This window comes from Syngnathus scovelli, unplaced genomic scaffold (assembly GCF_024217435.2).
Source record: "Syngnathus scovelli strain Florida unplaced genomic scaffold, RoL_Ssco_1.2 HiC_scaffold_32, whole genome shotgun sequence".
Classification (NCBI taxonomy): Eukaryota; Metazoa; Chordata; class Actinopteri; order Syngnathiformes; family Syngnathidae; genus Syngnathus; species Syngnathus scovelli.
This window is the reverse complement of record NW_026061412.1, coordinates 105,001-110,000: the sequence shown is the minus strand read 5'-3', so window position 1 is coordinate 110,000 and position 5,000 is coordinate 105,001.

Here is a 5,000-nt window from a genome sequence, read left to right as displayed (position 1 = left end):
TGCCGGGCGGGTGCGCGAGCTCGCCGGCCGCTGGAAGTCGAATGAGGCGCCGCGACCACCTCCGCGGTGCTTATGAACAGCCGATCCGCTCGGCGGGGGCTATTTTCGGCCACTTGGCTCGTGCGCACGGCCTCCCGGATGTGCCGGGCGGGTGCGCGAGCTCGCCGGCCGCTGGAAGTCGAATGAGGCGCCGCGACCACCTCCGCGGTGCTTACAAACAGACGATCCGCTCGGCGGGGGCTATTTTCGTCCACTTGGCTCGTGCGCACGGCCTCCCGGATGTGCCGGGCGGGTGCGCGAGCTCGCCGGCCGCTGGAAGTCGAATGAGGCGCCGCGACCACCTCCGCGGTGCTTATAAACAGCCGATCCGCTCGGCGGGGGCTATTTTCGGCCACTTGGCTCGTGCGCACGGCCTCCCGGATGTGCCGGGCGGGTGCGCGAGCTCGCCGGCCGCTGGAAGTCGAATGAGGCGCCGCGGCCACCTCCGCGGTGCTTATAAACTGCCGATCCGCTCGGCGGGGGCTATTTTCGGCCACTTGGCTCGTGCGCACGGCCTCCCGGATGTGCCGGGCGGGTGCGCGGGCTCGCCGGCCGCTGGAAGTCGAATGAGGCGCCGCGACCACCTCTGCGGTGCTTATAAACAGCCGATCCGCTCGGCGGGGGCTATTTTCGGCCACTTGGCTCGTGCGCACGGCCTCCCGGATGTGCCGGGCGGGTGCGCGAGCTCGCCGGCCGCTGGAAGTCGAATGAGGCGCCGCGACCACCTCCGCGGTGCTTATAAACAGCCGATCCGCTCGGCGGGGGCTATTTTCGGCCACTTGGCTCGTGCGCACGGCCTCCCGGATGTGCCGGGCGGGTGCGCGATCTCGCCGGCCGCTGGAAGTCGAATGAGGCGCCGCGACCACCTCCGCGGTGCTTATAAACAGCCGATCCGCTCGGCGGGGGCTATTTTCGGCCACTTGGCTCGTGCGCACGGCCTCCCGGATGTGCCGGGCGGGTGCGCGAGCTCGCCGGCCGCTGGAAGTCGAATGAGGCGCCGCGACCACCTCCGCGGTGCTTATAAACTGCCGATCCACTCGGCGGGGGCTATTTTCGGCCACTTGGCTCGTGCGCACGGCCTCCCGGATGTGCCGGGCGGGTGCGCGAGCTCGCCGGCCGCTTGAAGTCGAATGAGGCGCCGCGACCACCTCCGCGGTGCTTATAAACAGCCGATCCGCTCGGCGGGGGCTATTTTCGGCCACTTGGCTCGTGCGCACGGCCTCCCGGATGTGCCGGGCGGGTGCGCGAGCTCGCCGCCCGCCGGAAGTCGAATGAGGCGCCGCGACCACCTCTGCGGTGCTTATAAACAGCCGATCCGCTCGGCGGGGGCTATTTTCGGCCACTTGGCTCGTGCGCACGGCCTCCCGGATGTGCCGGGCGGGTGCGCGAGCTCGCCGGCCGCTGGAAGTCGAATGAGGCGCCGCGACCACCTCCGCGGTGCTTATAAACAGCCGATCCGCTCGGCGGGGGCTATTTTCGGCCACTTGGCTCGTGCGCACGGCCTCCCGGATGTGCCGGGCGGGTGCGCGAGCTCGCCGGCCGCTGGAAGTCGAATGAGGCGCCGCGACCACCTCCGCGGTGCTTATAAACAGCCGATCCGCTCGGCGGGGGCTATTTTCGGCCACTTGGCTCGTGCGCACGGCCTCCCGGATGTGCCGGGCGGGTGCGCGAGCTCGCCGGCCGCTGGAAGTCGAATGAGGCGCCGCGACCACCTCCGCGGTGCTTATAAACAGCCGATCCGCTCGGCGGGGGCTATTTTCGGCCACTTGGCTCGTGCGCACGGCCTCCCGGATGTGCCGGGCGGGTGCGCAGGCTCGCCGGCCGCTGGAAGTCGAATGAGGCGCCGCGACCACCTCCGCGGTGCTTATAAACAGCCGATCCGCTCGGCGGGGGCTATTTTCGGCCACTTGGCTCGTGCGCACGGCCTCCCGGATGTGCCGGGCGGGTGCGCGAGCTCGCCGGCCGCTGGAAGTCGAATGAGGCGCCGCGACCACCTCCGCGGTGCTTATAAACAGCCGATCCGCTCGGCGGGGGCTATTTTCGGCCACTTGGCTCGTGCGCACGGCCTCCCGGATGTGCCGGGCGGGTGCGCGAGCTCGCCGGCCGCTGGAAGTCGAATGAGGCGCCGCGACCACCTCCGCGGTGCTTATAAACAGCCGATCCGCTCGGCGGGGGCTATTTTCGGCCACTTGGCTCGTGCGCACGGCCTCCCGGATGTGCCGGGCGGGTGCGCGAGCTCGCCGGCCGCTTGAAGTCGAATGAGGCGCCGCGACCACCTCCGCGGTGCTTATAAATAGCCAATCCGCTCGGCGGGGGCTATTTTCGGCCACTTGGCTCGTGCGCACGGCCTCCCGGATGTGCCGGGCGGGTGCGCGAGCTCGCCGGCCGCTGGAAGTCGAATGAGGCGCCGCGACCACCTCCGCGGTGCTTATAAACTGCCGATCCGCTCGGCGGGGGCTATTTTCGGCCACTTGGCTCGTGCGCACGGCCTCCCGGATGTGCCGGGCGGGTGCGCGAGCTCGCCGGCCGCTGGAAGTCGAATGAGGCGCCGCGACCACCTCCGCGGTGCTTATAAACAGCCGATCCGCTCGGCGGGGGCTATTTTCGGCCACTTGGCTCGTGCGCACGGCCTCCCGGATGTGCCGGGCGGGTGCGCGAGCTCGCCGGCCGCTGGAAGTCGAATGAGGCGCCGCGACCACCTCCGCGGTGCTTACAAACAGCCGATCCGCTCGGCGGGGGCTATTTTCGTCCACTTGGCTCGTGCGCACGGCCTCCCGGATATGCCGGGCGGGTGCGCGAGCTCGCCGGCCGCTGGAAGTCGAATGAGGCGCCGCGACCACCTCCGCGGTGCTTATAAACAGCCGATCCGCTCGGCGGGGGCTATTTTCGGCCACTTGGCTCGTGCGCACGGCCTCCCGGATGTGCCGGGCGGGTGCGCGAGCTTGCCGGCCGCTGGAAGTCGAATGAGGCGCCGCGGCCACCTCCGCGGTGCTTATAAACAGCCGATCCGCTCGGCGGGGGCTATTTTCGGCCACTTGGCTCGTGCGCACGGCCTCCCGGATGTGCCGGGCGGGTGCGCGAGCTCGCCGGCCGCTGGAAGTCGAATGAGGCGCCGCGACCACCTCCGCGGTGCTTATAAACAGCCGATCCGCTCGGCGGGGGCTATTTTCGGCCACTTGGCTCGTGCGCACGGCCTCCCGGATGTGCCGGGCGGGTGCGCGAGCTCGCCGGCCGCAGGAAGTCGAATGAGGCGCCGCGACCACCCCCGCGGTGCTTATAAACAGCCGATCCGCTCGGCGGGGGCTATTTTCGGCCACTTGGCTCGTGCGCACGGCCTCCCGGATGTGCCGGGCGGGTGCGCGAGCTCGCCGGCCGCTTGAAGTCGAATGAGGCGCCGCGACCACCTCCGCGGTGCTTATAAATAGCCAATCCGCTCGGCGGGGGCTATTTTCGGCCACTTGGCTCGTGCGCACGGCCTCCCGGATGTGCCGGGCGGGTGCGCGAGCTCGCCGGCCGCTGGAAGTCGAATGAGGCGCCGCGACCACCTCCGCGGTGCTTATAAACTGCCGATCCGCTCGGCGGGGGCTATTTTCGGCCACTTGGCTCGTGCGCACGGCCTCCCGGATGTGCCGGGCGGGTGCGCGAGCTCGCCGGCCGCTGGAAGTCGAATGAGGCGCCGCGACCACCTCCGCGGTGCTTATAAACAGCCGATCCGCTCGGCGGGGGCTATTTTCGGCCACTTGGCTCGTGCGCACGGCCTCCCGGATGTGCCGGGCGGGTGCGCGAGCTCGCCGGCCGCTGGAAGTCGAATGAGGCGCCGCGACCACCTCCGCGGTGCTTACAAACAGCCGATCCGCTCGGCGGGGGCTATTTTCGTCCACTTGGCTCGTGCGCACGGCCTCCCGGATATGCCGGGCGGGTGCGCGAGCTCGCCGGCCGCTGGAAGTCGAATGAGGCGCCGCGACCACCTCCGCGGTGCTTATAAACAGCCGATCCGCTCGGCGGGGGCTATTTTCGGCCACTTGGCTCGTGCGCACGGCCTCCCGGATGTGCCGGGCGGGTGCGCGAGCTTGCCGGCCGCTGGAAGTCGAATGAGGCGCCGCGGCCACCTCCGCGGTGCTTATAAACAGCCGATCCGCTCGGCGGGGGCTATTTTCGGCCACTTGGCTCGTGCGCACGGCCTCCCGGATGTGCCGGGCGGGTGCGCAGGCTCGCCGGCCGCTGGAAGTCGAATGAGGCGCCGCGACCACCTCCGCGGTGCTTATAAACAGCCGATCCGCTCGGCGGGGGCTATTTTCGGCCACTTGGCTCGTGCGCACGGCCTCCCGGATGTGCCGGGCGGGTGCGCGAGCTCGCCGGCCGCTGGAAGTCGAATGAGGCGCCGCGACCACCCCCGCGGTGCTTATAAACAGCCGATCCGCTCGGCGGGGGCTATTTTCGGCCACTTGGCTCGTGCGCACGGCCTCCCGGATGTGCCAGGCGGGTGCGCGGGCTCGCCGGCCGCTGGAAGTCGAATGAGGCGCCGCGACCACCTCCGCGGTGCTTATAAACAGCCGATCCGCTCGGCGGGGGCTATTTTCGGCCACTTGGCTCGTGCGCACGGCCTCCCGGATGTGCCGGGCGGGTGCGCGAGCTCGCCGGCCGCTTGAAGTCGAATGAGGCGCCGCGACCACCTCCGCGGTGCTTATAAACAGCCGATCCGCTCGGCGGGGGCTATTTTCGGCCACTTGGCTCGTGCGCACGGCCTCCCGGATGTGCCGGGCGGGTGCGCGAGCTCGCTGGCCGCTGGAAGTCGAATGAGGCGCCGCGACCACCTCCGCGGTGCTTATAAACAGCCGATCCGCTCGGCATGGACTATTTTCGGCCACTTGGCTCGTGCACACGGCCTCCCGGATGTGCCGGGCGGGTGCGCGAGCTCGCCGGCCGCTTGAAGTCGAATGAGGCGCCGCGACCACCTCCGC